At 44.0% G+C, this 22,038-nt stretch overlaps 1 protein-coding gene across 2 annotated transcripts in view; it reads right to left on the bottom strand.

The window, feature by feature from the left end:
- The window catches only part of fam189a1 (family with sequence similarity 189 member A1), a 69,128-nt gene that overhangs the window by 45,841 nt on the left and 1,249 nt on the right, over positions 1-22,038 (bottom strand). The gene's annotated exons all lie outside the window — the stretch shown is intronic.

A 22,038-nucleotide genomic window follows, 5' to 3' on the forward strand; every position in this document is an offset into this window, starting at 1 on the left:
GTATCTCTTAAGGTAAAAACTGATGTAAATACTTATTTGCATGGATATGAGACTTGATTACTCAAACTCAGCCTCGGTCAGACAACAATCAATCGTTTGATCTCACGTAGTGTGTCAGAAGGGACGACAACTGACACTGCATCTGGGACGTCCCCACAACATCGGAACAGGAAAGACACATGCACCTTCCACAACTGGTTTATTCGCCCCTGTGACATTGACCAGCAGGAACACAGCATGATGAAGCCATGCAGAAATGTAAACGTGGCAAAGCAAGAATACGAATGAACTTAGCCAAAGTACAGTCAGGAAAACTGCCATCGTCTTCTGCGCATGCCTCCTAATCCATGAGCACAACTCCCGCTACCTCTCAGCTCCACCAGCTCATTCTCGTCATGTCCCATCAAGCCGTCCAACCAGAAGCTTCATGAGATGACCCAACCCTGTCTGGGTTGCTCAGATAAGTCCTCATCACCACCTTATCTGAGGGGGACGTCTCCTTTTGTATCTGAAGCATTCAAATTCATAGGACAGTTTCCATGGAGTTCTACTTCCTGCGCCAAAGTCTATTCCTCCTGCTCACAATAAATTCAAATTCATTCTCATTTACTTATTCTCATTCGTTTCTCAATACGTCTCTCCTGATTGAAATTATGTGGTTGGTGTCGCAAGGTGGAACTGTGAAACTATTATTGGCACAAAACTGCCAACTTCATGCACACCATGTCTGTTTGCATTGACGTCCCTGGCAGTCAGTCGCAAGCGCTTCCTGTCCAGTGACATCGCGCACGCTGAAAAGACCGCAAATGGCGATTGGTCGGAGAGCAACGTGTAGTCTGTGTCATGTCTCTCGGCCACGACGCAGCGAGACTCGATGAATCTATGATCTGACACGGTGGGCATTTTAACAGACAAAGATATCCCGTAGTTTGCCCGCAGCATTAAACTTTTGCTTCAAGTTCTGACGGGCATTTCTGTCCCCAGCGATCATAATTCAGGAGCGACGGGATAAAGCTCTCAGCAGTGTGCAGCAGCGCGCCAGCCACACATCCATCCTGGATACAGCTGCAGCGGCACCAACAGCTGAATCAGGCTTTCAGTCCCGTGCTGACAGGATAATCTCGCCCGGCAGCCAAACCAGATTTGACAGGAGACCGTGGCAGGCAGAGAAAGACTGTGTGTTTGAGTGGGTTGAGATTTTTGGTTTGCTGGGTGTGTGAATTGTATCATCTCATCTGCATGAGCTGTCTCACAATGTGACCCAAATATCCCAAAGCACTTTGTAAATACTTCAGACTATTGTCGCTGTATCTGAGAAGTTAGCGTTTGGCCAAGTTTGGTGCAGCTGTAGGCTTTTGTAAGTCTTTTTAGAATGAAAATGAGATGATATAATTCCTTTTCATTTGAATTTTTTGAAAAGTAAAGATTTGATCAGTAATTGGTTTTCACCTGGATTTCATCTGACACAAATGAAGCTGCAAGATGAAAGTCCACACAGTTCACTGCAGTAGGAACAGGCTTCATGACAAAAGAAAATGAAAAAACGACTGGTTAAATGCAAGAGCCTATCTATCTTTCACAGTAATGGATTGAACAAATTGTGATTTCAAATTCTCATCCCCACCTATCAGCTTTCTCCCTTTTATATTCCGAATATAACAAACATAAATCCAGTGTTTTTTTGGTGTTTATGTGTTGCATTTGTAAATGATGAGTCTATTTATATTCCATAAAATCTGACGACAAGTCTGGGCCCAGTAATGAGACTGTCTCCATCAGACACTTTTCTCAGCGATGGCAGGAGACGCTCGATCGCTCCACCGCCACAAACTCTGCAAGTTAATAGAACAAACTAAGACAAGAACTAAACCGTCATTCACAAGGAGCCGACTGCGACACCCTTTCAAGTCGAGAAGCAATTAACGCTGAGAAAGGCCTCTGCAAACGATTACGGCCTCGAGCTTCTTTCAGAGCCTTGTAATTTCCCCAACCACACACACACACGCACGCACACACACACACACACACACATACACACACACACACACGCACGCACGCACACACACACACACACACACACACACACACACACACACACACACGCACACACAGGTTTGCTGTCTGAGTGTCACCAGCCATGATCTATAAGAGAATTTAATTTGGGTGACACTTGAAAGGACGGCTGGTGGGTTTCAGTATTCCTGCTGCAGAGTGAACACATTGAAATAGTGATGACTACACTGAACTGAAGCAGATGGCATCCGTTGGGTTTGTACAATCCTGATTAAGGCGCCGGGCTTTGCCTCCACTGCGACTGTAATCAGTTAACCAGGCCTCACGAGTGGCGTATTTATTGTGGTGTGTTACACTACAGCTCGTATGATGCAACCGTACACAACCTTCGAAGAGAGTGGAAGAGACAAGCGACAGCATCCACAAGGACTTGACTGTACCAACAATGAAGACAACGCCAGGCGATGTATGATTCTGAGCTAATCCTGCACGTTTTTTTGGGAACATTTTTCAGTAATGACAGAGAAAGGTTGTAGTGCCGATGACAGTAGACAGAATTAATGTATAGACGCATTGTGTTTCAGCAGTCGACTGTGTGAAGGGGGCGGGAGAGATTTCCCCCTGCCTTCTAATTACCAGAGTAATTGTATGACAACACCGGAGAAAAGCATTCATCATAACTAATGAACACACTTCGCTTCATTGTCCATTCAGCACATTCACCACAGCACAAAACACATGAGCAGCGCCAGACTGCGAACTCACAAAAGATTGCCAGTGTGGCCAAGTGCAATTTCTACAAAGGAACACTCATCACAGTCTATACAGTACAGTATGTGATTAATGCTTTGTTACACAAATCAAAAGATTAGAAACAAAACAAAGGCTGAAGATGAGCACACATTCAGCGCTGCATTCAGGGACTTCACGTGAAATTCACTGCCTCTTAATAGTTTCTATGTTTGATCCACTGGGATGTAAAAGGTGTGTGTGGCCCTGGTGCAGGTGGGAGATTGTGTTTTTAAACGCATGTGATGCGTGTGTGAGAGAGGAGCAATATCTCAAAAGTCTCCGGAGAGCAACCTCGCTTATAGTTCGCATTTTGCTGAGTTATCGGTTTTACAAAGAAATACATCCCTTAAGAAAACTGCCACATCATATTGCTTTGAGGATGCCCTAAAGCCATTCATCTTTTTACAGTCAGAGGCAATTTTTTTAACAAGATGTGTGGAATAGAAAAGCGTTTTGGTAAAATTTGTACTGCCACTTCTGATCTGCAAATAATTATTGCTGATCCGTGATCGGGATATATGGGGTATCTACAAAACGCTCACTAGGTACCTACACCTAGAAAAATATTTTCGCAGCAAGTACAGCGGAAGATGAAAAGTAAAATTACAATAAAATGATTTAAAAAAATCATAGAATCTTTACTGTATTCCAAAAAGTGCTCAAATGGTTGCTATTGCTTTGATTTAAACTACTGTGTGGTACCATTTATTTTGAATATGTTTATTTTAAATGAGTGTATGTATATTTGAAATGTTTTTTTTTTATAAATATTGAGTAAAAAAAGCTAGTGTATAGTTACTGCTGAGGAGTAAGATGTTAAGCCAGTGTATATGATGTTAATAAAGTTACCCCTTGTTAACCCAGTTACAGGACGTGTAGACTATAAAATAAGGTTTGTTTCTCCATCGATCATTGTACTTATTCCCTTGTACATAGATAAAAGTACTCAATTTATGCCACTTATGTACAGAATATTCACGCTGTATTTTGCAAGCTGTAATCTACGGCGTCATAGTTTTCCTTTACTAATACAACTACTCCTAATGGGAAAGGATTATTTCATCCTCCCCTTCTCTGTGTCCCTGACCAGACCACGCTCCACCTCGGGCTGAAGGTTTTACTCAGTGAGATTAGCTGTTCAGTTTGCTACTGATGGAGAGCGTTGCTTTGTCTGGAGTCAGCAGTTTTGCTCCACTGCCGGCCCTGTGTGCAGTTGTGCTTTGCTTGACCCCTCCTTTTTTTAATTTCACGGCTGTGTGATTAACTTTCAAGGGCGTTTCTGCCCCAATTAATTTTCTCGCGCACCACATTCAGGTGTTTTGTCTGCAAAACACCTGAATGTGGCGTTACTGAGCGCATAAGGTAAATGTCAGCTGGCGTACACGCATACTCGAGAGTATTTTTAATCTCTTCATCTCTCTAAACGCCTTCCTGCTAATGGAAAGAAAAAGCAGTAGACTACAGCTGCACTGAATATAAAATATACATGTCACCTATGGGAGCTCTAAACCTAAACAACAAAAGACCTTTTTCTTTCTTTTTCAGTTTTGAATTATGATCTGCATGCTGCCAACTGTCATTCTCCATAGCAAATAGATGCACAAATGAGCCCCCAAACACCTTCATACATATTAATAGGGATGGTCACGCACACATTAATCATTTGCATAAGAAGATAATTGGGAAAATAACAGGAGAGAATCCCCTAAGTGAGGATCCCCTCTTTTTGAAAGGTGGTCGGAAAGTCACAATACAAAGAACGATCAATGTTGGGAAAGATTGTATGATTTCTTTTGAATACTTGATTTAATACCTGTCCCCTCACAAGGCCTTAAAGGGGTTTGTTCTTTAGACTATTCACACAACAACAACAGCAGAGAGAACCAGGCATTGTGCGATGGACCAACACAAACCTAACCCCCCCTCAATTTATCAAAGTGGCCCCACAAATCAATGTGGATTACTTTGGGAGAAAGGGCTGCTCATGTGGCAGTGCATTTCCATTACCACACAACAATATTGGCCTTTTGGGAGGCTGCGGTAATTTTGTCTATTGATCAAATCACAGGCAAAGATCACATCACTGCGTCTTAGTTTAGGCGATAACTCACATGCAGAGAAAAGGCAAAACCATCATCTCTGCAGCTTGTAAACAAGGGGTTACAGTTTGCTTCCGTTTATTGCTCTTCTCTTGTACTTACAGTGCTTGTTTTTTCAAATTTTTTAATTTGCTTTATCCTCTCTTATTTATTTTTTTTATTGACTATGTTTGTTATGCACCAGTCACCAAAGCAAATTCCTGGTATGTGAGAACAAACTTGGCGATAAACACGATTATTTTTCTGATTCTGACACACGCACACACACACACACACACACACACACACACCCTGGTAGAACAATCACATCACTGTAGAGGTCAGACCAGTCTCAGGTAACATATTGTCAAATAATAAAGGGATTATCCCTGTAATACAAATGGCCAACACCTCCACCTCCAGCAGTGGCTGTCACCGTTCGTGGTGTCAAAGCAAACCGCTACTCTGCAGTGATGAGAAACTTTTTTTTCTCTCAGTTTCAAACCATCTGTGAAATTCAGATAAGCCGACCAATCCATATATTGTACAGTTCAAGCCTCAAATGAATAGTTCCACATTTGGGGATATGCGCTTTATTTGCTTTCTGGCAGAGAGTTAGAAGAGACGATTTGATACCATCGACACGTGTACATTCCATATGAAGCTACAGCCAAGCAGTCAGTTAGCTTAGCACAAAAACAAATCAAATTTTCTCTTTTTGTCTTAACAGATGAAGCTTTACAAAATGTAATCTCTTTATTTGTTTGCTCCTGACATGAACTGATTTCCAGCCTCTCGTGGCCTTTGTATGATAAAACGATGTTAATTAGATTAAACCCAAGAGTCGTTTACTTTTCAGCTGAAATATTCTTCACCTTGATTCTTCATTCCCAGACACACAAAAACAACACGCAGACGGAAAATTGAATGGAAGCACATCTTCAGTGTTTAACTTGATTAAAATCCAAGTAGGGGGAGGGGCTTCTTCTGAGATCACAGCGCAACCTCAAGGCCACATGAGGAGAATCGATGCTTGGAGCAGTCGTACTTGAGACCTGCTGCTCTCCAGTAGTACTCCTCAGACTGAAGCTGAGAAGACAGAAAAAAGGTTTGCCTCGTTGTTCACTTGAGAGCAGATTTCAAATGTTGATGCCCAAGATAAACAGAGAGCTACTGGGAATTGACACGGGTTTCTATGTGGATGTGACCGTCAGCTGACCTTGGAAAGTGGCACAGCAGGGAGTGTGAAAGTCAGATACACACCGTGAGGGGAGGATACTAACAATGGGCGTCCTGTCAACACTACTTACACTCTCCTTTTATCCATCTCACACTTATCTGTCCACTAGAAATCTGTTGAAATGAGACACATTTCCAATGGATTTGGCCACAATTTTGCATTAAAAAGAAAAGCAAACAATAAACAACGGTGCGACATGTGTCAGGTCATATCTATTTTTTTTTCTCCCAAAGGTGATATTTGCCGCCTTCATCTCTGACGCACAGCGGTTTAGAAAAAAAAGCAGCGACGTATAGTTTGGCCACAGCCGTGTCTACTGAACTGGTCCAACCAGTCCATCGGTGTCTCTGGCCATCTTGTCTTCATTTTGTGGGGTTTCAAGTTACCAACCATTATTTTAAAATAAATATATGTTGTGATGTCAGACAATTGTGGAAAAAATGCCACTCACAATTTCACCAAGGCCACATTGTGATGTTCAATTTATTTTGTTCAACCAATAGTTCAAAACAAAACTATATTTTATGTTAAACAAAGAACAAAGAAAGCTCACAGTCCGTCATATTTAAGACGCTGATTAATCGATTATAAAAGTAGTTGCTGCTCAATTGATCTTCAGATCTAAAAGTTTTTAAACGGACATATGGTGAGATGGGGGGAAAAGAAGGAGGAACGGAGACACAAACCAAAGCAGCACGTCAGTATTCAACTGCCAACACAAAGAACCTGTGAAACACACAACAAAGATGAACACACACAACGTCTGACACGATAACTTAGATCTATGATAGTTATCTGCAGGGAGCGAACAGAGATCTGGGAACTCACATGTAATTTGTCCTTTGGAGGAAGGAGGGACACGCCCGCGGGGCTGCTCGGACAAAACCCAATTAGCTTTGGCTTGCCCGCTTTGTGTTCTTCCCCTGAAGCAACAGAACGTTTCAGTCCTCTCTAGTATTAGTCAATCAATCAGCTGAGGGAAGGTGAGAAATGCAAACCCTATGCCACATTTGCGTCATGTTGTGTGGACTGAAACCGCGAGCAGGCGAGTCGGGAAAACTGTTCACGTCAGCTCCAATAGTTCAAATTCATCTGAGTCGGAGATATCGAAAATGTCTGACAGAGATTTGGCGGAAAGGAGGGTAGGAAGAGTCAATAAATAGTCAGCAAAATGGGTGCAGAGCAACATCACTGGCAGTAACAGCTGAATAAAGTGCAGTATTGGCACTAAAATGATCAGTTCAGCTAATTCAAGATTAACTGTGCGGTTAGTTTGTAATCTGGCTTTACTTGTTTAAAAACCAACACAAACACATTAAACAGAAAGTAAGTAACTCCGGGAGAAAAAACAAATCCCAGGAGGCTGCTGTTTGTTTCACATTTCCAATGACCATAATCTTTCCCAAACCTTAAGGGGATAGTTCAGTGATTTTGAAGTGGGGTTGTATGAGTTAATTATGCATAGTTACTATGTTCCCTTATGGAGATGGTGATCAGAGATGTCATTTAACGGAGTTTGGAGGAAAAGTGGAAGTAGCGTGAGTTTCAGTGCACTGTTGCAGAGGGGACCACCGCAAAACCTCTTTTTCGACACATTTTAAAACGTTACCTAAAAAAACCCAAATCACTGAACTATCCCTTTAAAGGGGCAATAGGCGATAAACTTAACACTGTAAATGTGTAAGGTTCACATCAAAATTTCATTAATTGGTACATTTTGGTCACTTTCGGACATAATTGTACTCATGAAAGCAAAGGAAGCGCAGTGTATTGTACACGTAGGTCCCAGCAAGTTCAACTCTGCTCAGCCTTCTTCTGATGGTGTGACAGTTTGATCCGATCCTCACTTGTCATGTTCCAAAGCACTGCTGCCCACAGGCTCATCAAACATGCCTGCATACATACAACGTGATTACTCTCAGCCTTGCGAGCATCAGAACAACCTCCCGTTTGGTTATTGTTCATGCATGAATGCAATTCATTTGAACTTCAGGTGCACTCCGGGTTTTCTTAACCACGATTTGAAAACCACTCAATCAGGGTTGACGAGGAGGCCACGGGAGCTCAACTGAAAGAAAACACAAGAATAGGATGATGAAAATATCCTGACTATATCTATATATCGATGTGGTCTCTATGTGCTTCCTTGATTTTTTTCGACTGCTCCTCTGATGTAATATTCCAGATGGTGTGAGTGCTAATCAACACCAGTGCTTATTAGCACCAGCACCACTAGTTCCTGCATTGGCACTCAACAATGACTTTGGCGTTTAAATCACTCAAATGTCTTTGGATGTAAACGATGCATTGAAGAATCTCCCATACGAACATAACTCCTAAAAGAACATTTCCAACAAAATGTAACTCGGGTTGATCATATTGCGGAGGGCAACGGGCATGTCCCTCTCCATGAACGATGGTGAATAAGCTGTATGAGGTGGAACATAATTATCCTGCCCAGGATCGGCAGAAAGTACAGTACAGGGCTGTGAGCCGGGGAGGTTGAGCCGCTGCCAACATAATCTGGAGTTGTCAAACACTGTTGTTGTCCTCCAGTGCCAGCTAATGAAAGGGATACAGAGACATGAGCCACGGCCAGAATCATTATTCCCAGAACCGCAGCTGTAATTGACTTCAAACAAAACATTTCACTCTCCATCCTCGCACCACTAATAGAAGGCACAATCTTCATGTTGTTCCTTTGCTTTCATATTTCTGGTTCTCTCTCGCTGTCACAGCCGCTGTCATTTGGCCCGTGACGAACCTCTTGTCGCTCTGATCCTCATCTGCTACAAGCTCTTGCTCTTTCTTACTCACTCCTCCGCTGCAAAGCTCTTTCAGCAGGCGACAGAGAGAAGCACACACACACACACACACCAGCCCCCCCGATTCCCTTACCTCCTTCAAGTGGTGTTCACTGGCAACAAGCCTTAGTAACCGTCTCTGGTTGCCACAGTAACCATCCTTGACGAGGTCCTAATCAAAGACAACATTGAACAAAGCTACTTCTACACTCATCGAGCACTTTAAGAGGAACCCCTGTACACCTTCTGATTACAATCAATTACTGGCTGGTTTGAATGTTTCCGAAAAAGCTCAACTCCTCGGATGTTCACATGCAACATTCTCTAGAGTTTTTGAATAAAAGAAAAACATCCAGTGATCAGCAGTTCTTTGGACAGAAACTCCTTGTTGATGAGAGAGGTCAGAGTAGAGCGGACAGACCGGTCGGCACTGACAGAAAGGTAACTCAGATAACCACTCTTTACAACTGCGCTGAGCAGAAAAGTATCTCAGAGGGAAAAACTCCTCTCGGGTAAGATCAGAAATCCAAGGCTTCAGTGGGCACAGGCTCAACCAACACTGGACAGTTGAAGACTCGAAAAATGTAGCCTGATGAATCGGGAGTCCATGGACCCATCCTGCCTTGTGTCAACAGTCCGGGCTCCCAGTGGTGGTGTAATTCTCATCATACTTTGGGCTAAATGATTCAAATCAATCACGATGCGAAAGCCAGAGCCTACCAAGGCATTGTTTCTGATCTCCTGCTTCCCTTTATGGCCATGATTTACCTTCTTCTAATGGCTATTTGCAGCATGATAATTTCTCATGTCACAGAGAAAAAGTCACCTCAAACTGGTCTGTTGAACTTGACAATGAGTTCAGTGAACTTCAGTGGCCTCCCCACTCACTAGATCTGAATCCATAACAACACCTTTGGGCTGGAGGGAGACCCACAGCCTGAATGTGCAGCTGATACATCTGCAGAAATTATGGGTTGAAATCATGGGAACATGGACCAGAACCTCAGAGGAAAGATTCCAACATCTTGTGGAATCAATGCCACAGAAGAACTGAAGAGGTGACGAACCACCCAGTGTTAATGTGGTGTTTCTAATGGGTGAACATCGCCTGTCATCGTATCAAGATGCTCCAATTTCCAACCTGGATCAAAGCCCAATTCTTTTGGAGGACAACATTGTGTTGTTGATTACCTGTGACAGTAAGCATGAAGAGGAATCCCAACAGAATTGTAAGGAGCTGAAGGCTTACACAGGGTAATGTTTTTTGAGGTATTAAGCCCCATCTGTCTTCATTCTACCATTTCTACCATGTTGATTGTTTAAAAAAAAAAATCTTATTTGCAGCAGTAAAACTGCCCTGTTTTGCCATCTTCAGTAGTTGGTAACATTTTAAACTCTTTGTTGAGCTTATTTTATTGCCACATATTTCCATGACACCCACTGAAATACCCACGAGTCTCACTATCTCCTGCCCAGGAAATAACACAAGCTCGTACATTTCTCAAACAGCCTGCAACAGCCTCTAGGACTGCATCTCTATATCCTGCACGCAGGAAACTGTCTGATATCATTCGCAGGGTTTCCTTTACGACAGCTTTATAATGATAACGTTGCACTACAGAAGAGAATTGAAAAACATCAAATTTCTCTAGGGGCCAAACTACATCACAACATAACATCTGAAACAACGTCTTTATCAGCTGTTGTATCAACAAATCTATGCAAAAACAACACAACACTCCTAGGATATGTGCTTATTATGGAACACATATACTCTTTAACACATTTATGCATTGATGCATCCGTTAAACATAAACACACAAGTGCTGCAGCCAATGATTATAGTCATTATCTAATCAGAGTTTCATGATACAAGTGTTTTACACATTGTAGAGCTGTGTGCAGTTCTCTGTGCCCCACTGTCGCTCTCTTTCTCTCTAACACACTGACCATCACTGTCACAGTCAGTCTATCGGCGACACCAGGAGAAATCCCGACCATGTCGGTGGCCTGTTAACAAATCTGCATAATTGACCGTCCTTTACAGGCAGTCAGGATTCAGCATAAGGATTCATCCTTTCCTCCACTCACACATGCACACTCCCAGCTTCATGCTGTCCTTTCCATGGGCTGTCCGGGGCACGGCACATGTCGCCTATGCCAAGAACCGTCCCTGCTCTCACGCTGCTGTTTCGGCGCCCTCCACCTCCCCACTGCTACCCAGTCTTTGCAGACTCTTCAGATTCATGTCTTCATCAGTCTCGGCAAGTCAATCAACCACTGTCACCAACCGAACTCAATGGGGGATTTATTCTGCCCTCGACTCCAATATCTCCCCATTTCTTTCCCCAGTCTTAGCGCCAAAGACTCTAGTAAAGTAGTCATCACATATCATTCTGTTAAATCTGTAATAAATAATCATTGTTCATCCACTTGTCTCTCCTGATTGAAGTGTATTAACATGTTTTGACTTATTGATCCATATTAAAGCAGCTGTAGATGTACATAAGCTGAGCGATAATCAGTTTGTTGTTCTGGAACCAGGCTTTGCTTCTTGTTTGCCTTCAACTAAGCACAGTGAGGGAGGTATTGATCACATCAAAAAAAGCTTATATGCAGCGTATTTTTAGGTTCTCCACTGCAGAGCTGTGGTAGTGATGGGAACGTTCGCTGAATAAGGAGCGAGAGTTAATAAAGAAGAAATTGTATGCTGAGGCTTTTCATGTAGACTTGCGTTGACTGAGAGACTCTTCACATATATAATGTATATGAGGACTTACATAATGTTTAAGGTTGAGATTAATTCTTCATTTTGCCTCAGGCCGTCAGTAGTGGTGGTGTGTGTGTGTGTCGGGGGGGGGGGGGGGGGGGGGGGGGGGGGGGGGGGGGGGGGGGGGGCAGGCAGCAAGATTGTGACAGATACGTGCAAACTCTTGAAATGTAAAACTGCAATCCCAGAGACGCTCACACTCCTGCAGCCAACATGGATCCTACCGAGCCGTAACCCCTGGGGACAGACACAGGCAGTTAGTTGTCAAAAAGAATGTAGATTAGGAGCATGAGTGTGGGGGATGAGGCATGCTAACCAAGCTGAAGTGATGCCAAAAGATACACTCTTTGCTGGTGCAGAGGAGAAGGGAGCTGAGATACCAACCGGAGGGAGGAGCTGACGGCCTGGGGGCCAGCTGGCCTCCTTCGCAGTGAGCAAACACAAACATCATCCCCCGCAGCGCAGGATCCAAATCTGTAGCGATGCTCCCCTTCCTCTTTTACATCAGCATAAACAATCTCTGATGTCTACAATCTTCGAGGTTTTCCCCACTACTGCGGCAATGTGGCTTTATTTGGACAGGGAAGACGGGTCCATTCAAAATATGTGTGGCTGCTCAAAGTTTGTTGAGTCAGTGACATCTGTAAAGTAAATATTATGCAAAGAGTTTCCAAACTGATAAGGGTGAGCAGCATTTCAAAACTTCTAAGTCTCAGGCGCTTGGCAACTCAGTGTGGACGGACGGAGGCGGTAACATTGTAGCTATAAAAGGAAAATGTGGCCTGAACTGCACCACATGACTTAGCGACGGACGATTTCTAAAACGCTGAATTGTTTGGTGATTACAAATGTCAATGTGATTTGGAAATTTTGTTTTCGTCCTTTTACAACCGCACCTGGATGTACCAGCTTCACTTCATCGCTAGTTAAAGGTGTTGATTTTGTTTGTGCTCAGACTCAAAGTTGTGCTGTTTGCTGCAATTTTAAAACGCGAGGATGAAAAACACACCCTGTGTTTACGTAGAGCCTCCCCGTTTGTCCTGGAGCTGCTGATTTCTCTTTCCCACCACCTGATTATCGCTGAAAGCGGCTTTCAGAACAGCGGTCGGCTTCTTTCTCCGGGAGTGGGAGACAAACAGGACCGACAGACAGAAATGCTGTTGCATGCTCTCCCTTCTCGTATCTGCGGCCTGTAGCCTAAGCGCGTCTCAATAAACACAAATAAATGGAAAATGGCCTGCAATTACACAGCACTTTTCTGGTCTTTATGACCACTCAAAGCGCTTTAGACCTCGAGTCACTTTCACCCATTCGCACACAATGAAGACTGGAGGAGCCAGCGATCGAACCGCCAACCGTCCGATGAGCGGCGACACACTCCACCTCCTGAGCCGCGGCCCCCTTGTCGATGCGCCGTCTGTACGCGTCTGCATTCAAGCAGATAAAGGAGGAGAAGGGATGCGACCGACCCTTTATACCGCCTCCAGCTTCATATAGACATATAAATACACATGAGCGCGCATTTACACACCTATGACTTCCCCTCTCACGGGCGCAAACATAAAAGCACCGGCCCACACACCACAGTTGCTAATCATAGAACAAAGGGAGGCTCCAGTCAGCAGGTTTTCCCATTGATCAGCTGCAGAAGGCAGCAGCGAGCGACGACAGTCGGCTTTGTTTGAACAGGAAGAAGTTAGGGCTCAATAGCAGGTAGAGGATTGAAGTCAAACCCATCAACAAAGCTCTATCCGTGTGTGTGTGTGTGTGTGTGTGTGTGTGTGTGTGAACGCTGATATCCGACCTGCAAAGCTGATCGTGGCCTGTTGCAGCACGCCACTGAAAAGCTCTTCATTTTTCTATAAAAAAACACTGTCAACATCTTCACACAGGTCAAAGGCAGGAGGTGGAAGTGCTTGTCTGTCACTTTAGTGAAAACTGAAACTCTCCATTCAGTCCTCGCAAATCCTCTCGTTCCTGTCAGATATGACATGAACACAGTGGCAGAGTGAAATGCAAACACAGGTGTTGTACAGTCGCTGCACCTGTGCACAGAACAGCTCATGACACACATTTCCCCGCGGTGGTCTTCATTTTCCGCCGCTGCCCCCGGGGGTCTCTCTGTTCTGGCTTCGCTCCCCGACTGTGAGCTCGGTTCAGTCCCGTCGGCCTCTTCTATTCAGCGGTCTGCGGCGAGGCTGTTTGTAAAGAAGTGCAGCATCAAGCGTTCTGTCAGGCGCGTCGCGGGCTGCGGGTCAGACTAACACGGAGGCCGAAACAATCAAAAGGCAGGCACAGGGAAGAGGGTTCATGAGGGAGATCTGAGGAGTATACACACACGCACACACACACACACACACGCGCACACGCACGCTCGCACACATGCACACATACATATCATGCATTCACAATATAAAAATGATACATCCTCTCCCTCTCTCTCTCTCATGTGTATTTGCAGGGTCGGTTCACACCTGGAAACGTCCAGAAGGAAAGAAAACCTTCTGCTTTCATCAAACATCAACCAACTTCACTCTTCAAAGATCAAAATGATGCGTGAAGGCTGTTTGTGTTGTGTGAAAACGAAAGTGTGTGTGTGTGTGTGTGTGTGTGTGCGCCCAGATATGTATGCGTTTGATCATTGGGAGTATTTAAATATTCCCTCTAGTCATGTTTTTAGGCATAAAATACTTGATATACGTGGAATAATTATTAGTGCCTGATTTTTTTTTAATTTATAGACATTGAAATCATAATTAATACTTTTTTTAAACTCTGAAAAATGAAATCTACTCCATCATACATTTATTAATATTTTTAGTTTCATTTTCTGACATTTAACTACTGGACACAGGCCTTCTGCTATACTTATTCAGTATATATCACATACACGAATAAAAGTCAGATTTAAGGAGAAACTTTCTGCATCCAACATCCAGGAGGTAAAACAGCAAGACACTTAGTGTAATTTAGCACTATTTTTGAAAGTGCAACTTTCTATATATTTTTCTCATGTTTGTATTAATGTAGTTGTCAGAATATAATGAACAATTTGCATGCATACCTGCATTTTCATTTGTAAGACAAACCCTCAGCTGCCGCGAACAGCTCCTTTCCAATTAGTCCTACACTTTTATAACATGATGATGTCAACATGTACAGTAACACGCCCGATTCAACACGTCTGCAGAGTGTGATGGTAGCTGGTGTAAAACTGCACTGTACTGCAGTGTTGTGAACACGTGGACTCAGGCTCTGATGAGAGGATGAAAAACATCCAGCTTGTGCAGCAGAATAATGAGTTATGTCTTTTTCTGATATTCACGGGCCAAACAGTTCATCTATAATGTGATCTGCAGTTCAATTGAAGATGAAAATAATGGGGGCTTGTATTCTAAACATGAATCATTTTCAGTACGAAAATTGTACCAGTGAAGAACCGTTGGTCCACAAAAAATCTAATTTTCCACAGAAAGAAGATCCCAACATTTAATATTTTTTTTCTTTGCCTCTCACAGATGACTGCGTCATTAGCCAGGAACTGTACAGTGACAGTTTTTCAGCAAGCTTGCTTCTTCGGTTCATTTGGTATTACATAGCAAAGAGAGCAAATAAACAGGAACAGAGTGTAACAAAGGGGCTTGAATCTTAACATGCCGCGCAGCGAAGAAGCTCAGATCATCTTGTTACGGTTGTGAACATGGATCATGAACAAAATATCCCAAAATATCGGGGCAAAAAATATATGGAGGAGCGAGATGGGGCAGAAAGTCTGGATGCGTCTCCGGCATTTAACAGCGAGGCACATCAGGTAAGGGGATTAAGTAAAGCTAAAATCTCAGCGCCTCTCCCCACCACCGTGTGTGTGTGTGTGTGTGTGTTGAAGTGGAAGCAAGGACAAACTGTTCTCGCCACCGTTAGGGTGCTCGCTGGTGGCACTGGAGTGGGGGCAGGATGCACTGGAGGGTCCTCGGAGTAATGAGTAGCAGCGGGCTGAGTGCCTACTTACTTATTATGGAAAGGTGCAGCGGGAAAGTGGATTACAACTCTTCAGCGACACCTCGGGACATATTGAGCACTAAAGCGACATGACATCATAGCGTCACGCACACCTGACTTTAGATACAAGAGTGAGGTCACACCAGAGATATAAAAAAAAAAAAAACAGCTGGTCAAGTAAAAATTAAAGTAAGACATATGTCAGACGGTGATCGATGGGAATCCATCTAATTAGCTGATCAATATGAGATTTAAGACGGGCCGGTCCGGCCGTGAGTGGTCTGGTCTGAGAGCGTGTGTGCTGACCACACTCCCCATTTAATCTAAACTGATGAGATGAGAGCGGCGGCCAGGGAGCCACGTCCTCTATTGACAGCTGGGAATAAATGGCTCCATCAGAACAACAAAGTGAGGCTTTGCGTTGAGTCCCGGAATAGTCATCAATGATCATCAAGTGAAACATACGGTGGCTAAGGCCGCCTGTACTGTACATACAGTAGTGATTTAATCACATCACAACGAAAAAAAACAACACGTCCGTGATGATAAATCCAACATCTAATGACTTTGATGATCATTCTTAATCCCGTTTTTCAAGACGTAAAAGACTGTTGTTGTGAGCGGACTTCTAGCCGTCCATTTAAGATCCACTTGACCAATCAGAGGCCTTGTAACAGACTTGTACCAATCAGACGCCGTGTTGTCGGCTGGTCGAAAAAAACAAAGATTTTACACTGAAAAATGGACCTCTCACTCTGACCTGTTTACTCCCACTACACTACTGACACTCCTCTGTGTCACTGCAGACAGGAGCTGCTTTGCAGAATGGCACAAGTGACTTTTTGGGTTGAAAAAACCAAAGGACTTATTTGTAGGCAAATGTACATAACTTTTTTTGAATCGTTTTCCCTTATAGCCAAGGCTTCAAAGAAAAGCTTTCAACAACAATGATGATGAAAAATCATCATCATTGTTGTTTGGTGTGTCATTATAAGGAATGTCTGTGAGATTACATTTCCATTTCGTTTTTTTCTTTTGCCTTTATGGTAATAAAATATTTATACATTCCTGTGATATCACTGTAGGATACATATTCTGATAGCCTAAGTTGTCCTGAAAACATAGATGTATATAACTTGACTGTACATTACAGGGTTCAGGTTTGATAAGCATTATTACACGAGGTGATGCAGCGGACCGAAAATAGGACAAAATGGCTTAGAGTATCAGTTGGCTATTCAAGCTCTACATTATATTGTTGGACATGAATTGTATATTCATTGGACCTGAAAGTATTATTATTACTTACATAGATCTGCTTCTTCTAAAATCGCACACAACTTCATAAAACCCGTAATATTCGCTCGACACTCGAGTGGAAGTGCTGATATTCACTTTGAAAGCAGAGAAAGTCGACTGATTGAAGATAACGTTCACACTTCTCTGTTCACTTTGATGTGTGAAGCATATTTTCTTTCGAGATAAAAGTGCCTCTGTGTTCCTGACAATAACCACATCTGTATTCACTTCATTCCTAATGCAGCAGTTAGAAGAATTTCCAAAGCATCTGTTCACCAGTGACCAGATTATGCTCGTGCTCCACAATACGCTTCAACTTTTGTCAACATTGACAAGCCACAAAATGGATTTTTCACAGCTCAACCATTCATAATGCTGAGCAAACACATTTTCAGAAACTGGATGTCACCTTTCGAATGCCGTCTTTTCTTTTTGGCCCCTCAGTTTTCCTCTGGCTTTTACAAAGGTGAAGACCTGTTGCCAGGAAACTACCTGAGCCTGATGAGGCCGTTAATGAAAGATGATTCACGCTCCCTCGCTGCAGAGACAGCAGAACATTCGCATCAAACATTTCGCCTCTTTGTCTTTGTCTACTTCCAGAACTGCAGCTCTCTCTTCCTCAGTAAAGAGCACTCAAGGAAAAACGGGGTGTTCACAACAAGCAGATTAAATCATCCCCTATGAGAGGTCTGGCTAGCATTTACAGACAACCTGTAAATCTGCGCCTGCTTCGTCTCTCACAGTTTCCTGTTTTTCTAATCTGAAGACAGCACAAAACACAAAGGCCGGACAATAAAGTCGGATCATATTTATTTTTTGTTTTCAGGGTTGAACTTGCCCCCCCCCCCCCCCCCCCCCCCCCCCCCCCCCCCCCCCCCCCCCAACCCCCAAACGGTATTTGGTCATAAACCGAAAATAAATATTGTCTGAAAACAATGAACCGACAAAGCTGTGGGCTCTATTTTAAAGAGTTAAGCGTATGATAGATGGTTTGCAGTGTCAAAATCCACTTTTGCCTTTTCAATGGCAGAACAGAGGTCGCTGGTCTGCAGGTGCATGGTTCATTACGGTTTTAACTTTTCTTCTCTCTTCTCTTTTTAGAAAGAACGCCTCGCGGCACAGGAGATTGATCTGCATGTGTGTGTAACAACGAGTGTGTGTCCGGTGGGTGCAAGTGCATTCAGACATTCAAACAATGGATAGTGGCACGAGTGTCAGTCTGACACTCACAAAGGCACGTTTGGAGACACTTTGCGCTGGGTGTCAGTCAGATACTCAACACCATCGATGAAAACTTTCACCAACTGGAGGCATTTACTGAAAGCTGGAATTAATCGGAGTAATCCACCCAATAGTACCCAAAGGCAGAGAGCCTTCCGATATAGCCCCAAACATAGCCACCCCTTTTCCAACACTTTGGAGCAAATCTATTCAAAGACAAACCCACACTCTCTCTCACACACATGCATACACGGGCAGCTCAGCGCAAAATGTGCTGCAGCGGTTGGTCGCTGCAATCCGGCCGACAACAATCACCGAGAATACTGTCGTAAGCCATCTTTGCTACGGCACAGTAGGCTGTCGGAGTGGTACTTTGAGAAAGGCTGTACATGGAATCTACGTTCCTCTTCTTTCACACAACCAGGAGCGCGGGGGCGGGAGAGGACAGAGAAGTCGGCCCCTTTCCTGGGCTGGAGAGGAGAGGATCAAAATCTAAAGAGAATTTTTTTTTGAATGAGGCCTGCGACACCGTCTTCCGATGGACATAGGGCAGCAGCCCTATAACCTTCTCAGCCATGACGCCTCATTTATTGGCCGAACCCAGCGGGGCGGTGCCGTACACAGACAGCACGTTAACCTGCTACCTGGCCGCGTGGGCAGTCGCGGCAACTGGGCCTTTTGACTTTGTAGCCCTAGATTCTACACTGCTCATCGCTGCGGCCCGGCATCATCTTTTGTCAGCCAAATTACACCGACAGGAAGGGACTGCGGCTGACTGCTGGCCTTGTAAAGAGTTACAGCCAGGATGTGGGGTGATCACAAGCCTCGGCTCGGGTGCAAGAAAGAGCAAGATATTTGTAGGATTAGTGTCTGTTGGCCAGGCAAGTGTGTCCGCGCGCGCGTGTGTGTGTGTACTCGTGAGATATTATGCTATCACACACAGCGCTTAACATCTAAGCTGTAGAAATATTGGAGTGTGGGAAAAAAAAGGATGAGAGACACAGAACAACTGATATGCACAACAGAGAGATGTTTGTGTGTGTGTGTGTGTGTGTGTGTGTGTGTGTGTGTGTGTGTGTGTGTGTGTGTGTGTGTGTGTGTGTGTGTGTGTGTGTGTGTGTGTGTGGAAGGAGGAGGGACGACCAGGCTCAGGCAGTGATTGTTCTGTGTATGATGTAAAGATTATGCCTTCTCTCACTGCGACCATGATGAATTCCTACCACACCGGTCATCATACAGAGATCCTCAATGACGTTCCACTGAGACCACACACGGCCACCTACAGAGTTCACACACACACACACACACACACACACACACACACACACACACACACACACACACACACACACACACACACACACACACACACACACACACACACACACACACACACAACCTTCCTCATTAGCTTTGGTCATCAATATGGCAGGAAGCTCAACATAAACACTTCACAGGGTTCGGGACAGTTTACAAATTGGCAAGCTGAAAAATATCCTATCTAAAAATTGAAATCTAAATATTATATATATAATCAAAATATTTACCACAAACTAACAATGACACACTATAGAATCCTACATCTGCTCTATATAACTTACCGCAGCTCGTGGTTTTAACACAACAGAGAAGACATCAGACACCAGACATCACCAAGGTGACGACTTTCACTGATTCCAGATGATAAATCACGGTGTAATCTGCTCGTTTACTCGGTACCTCTTAACTCTGGGGAATGAAAGACTGTAAAAGTAATTTTCTAATGCACAATGTTCCACGCGCATCATTGCAATAAGTGCAATATCATAATGGATCTCTGTGGAAGCTGAGTCGATGGCAGCTCGACAAACATACTACCACATTTCTGTAGCTTGTTGAGACAGTCGGCCGTCAGAGATTACAGGATAACCACGGCCGCCATCATTTAGGAAAAGTCCTTTGCTTAACCCGGACCGTTGGAAGTTCAACTTCCAACACATCATCTTTCTCATTGTTGCTGCAGGCAGACATACTAGACGGCTGGTACAGTACACCTAGATATTCCAGAGACTATGCCTGTTGTGGCCACAAAAGAAGATGAATCACAAGACGAATGCATGCAGATAAAATCAAATCCTTTATGGGACCAAGCCAAGTGGCAAACCACTGGGATGTCACCTACTGGTTTGTGAACGGCCCCTCGGGGGGGGGGGGGGGGGGGGGGACTATTAACTGCTTACACACCACACCCACACTCGCCGAGCCGGAAAGCGGGAACTCTTCCCTTCTTCTAACATTAGGAGTAGATTAGCTCAGCAGAGTCTTGAAGCTGTACAAAGTGAGCTTTTGTGTTCAATTACACTCCTCTTATTAGATTAAATCACAGGGCAGAGCCACAGAAAAGCCGAGCCGTCCTGTCCAACTGAGACGCTGTTGATTTGTCTCATTTACTCAAACCGAGTTCTTGATGGAGGGGGACACAGTATTCTAATCAAATCAGCCCCCTGGCATTTTCCAATAAGAGAAGACGCTGCATTTTCTGCTATTACAAGCTGACATTGGAGAGCACATGGTAAAACATGACGCCGAGTGTCGCAGAGCTGACAGATATCTGTTGACATATTTTACACAGACGCATGGACTGTCAATCCACTTTACAATGAGTGACTTCCACTGTGATTGCTTCTGGGCAAATCACATCCATAACCAGAGTCTCCAGAAGGAGAGCTGGTCTCAATCACATTATCTGGGTTTTGGCGCCACTGGGGCTAATGGCACTGGACAGGCTCTTTTGTTTTCAGCACCTCCATCAGCCTGACATACAGTACCAACCCTCCGATCACCAGCAGCATTCTCCCAAACCCTGGCCTCATTCACTTTTCAGATAAAAGTTCCTCCTGATAAGAATTTACCTTCAGCAGATCTACAGATCACTAACCGGGACATTTTGCCCAGATGTACCTTGATTGCTTATATTTTTCCAAACGGTATCGTTTGATGTTTGGTAAAAAAAACAGGTCAACAGTTGAGTCTTGACGTGTGAAGCAGAATGTTTTAACTGTTTGTTCGCATCGCTGTTCTCCCTGACAACAAAAGGCTTTGTCGTTGTGCCATTTGGGATTGAAGATGAGGTCCTTCTTATGTTTTATTACCCACTACACATGGTTATTCGTGGGACCAAGCTTTTCAGTGAAATGTCTCGGATGACTTTCTTCTGGATAGAAGATTGACATTGGAAAAAAAAGACTGTTTCTGTGGCAGGTTTGTTTGCAAAGAAGCTTTGTACTTGTTTTGCCACAGCGGATGTGTTTTTTGGAGTTTTATAGTGCTGCGTGGGCTGGACAATTATATGTGCATGAATCACATCCAACTAACAAAATGTGCACAGTTGAGGTTTCACTGTGTGTGTGTGGGTGTGTGTGTGTGTGTGTGTGTGTGTGTGTGTCAGGACACAAAGATGTATCAGGTCTCTGTACATAAAGACAACAGAAGGTAAGACGGAGCACAACAGGCCTGAAGCACGTTCCACACAGCAGTTAGTCAAATGAGCCTGAAGCACCGATCAGCAATGTTGACCCCTGCCCTGGTCACTCACTGTAATGATATACTCCCACACACACACACACACACACACACACACACCACAGATGGCCCTTGTGCCACAGACCTCCCCTCACCCCTGCACTCTGCCCCACACACCGCCTCTATAATTAATGGGGCCGTTCCTGCTCCTCGTCTCTGGCAGGAAATCAAGGAAGTGTGTGTTCTTGTCATGAATATTTACAGAAAACCACCATGAAATTTTCACATGTAGAAAAAAACAACAACGTCTCAATGAGATCC

The sequence above is a fragment of the Scophthalmus maximus genome, chromosome 4 (assembly GCF_022379125.1).
Source record: "Scophthalmus maximus strain ysfricsl-2021 chromosome 4, ASM2237912v1, whole genome shotgun sequence".
NCBI classification, from domain to species: domain Eukaryota; kingdom Metazoa; phylum Chordata; class Actinopteri; order Pleuronectiformes; family Scophthalmidae; genus Scophthalmus; species Scophthalmus maximus.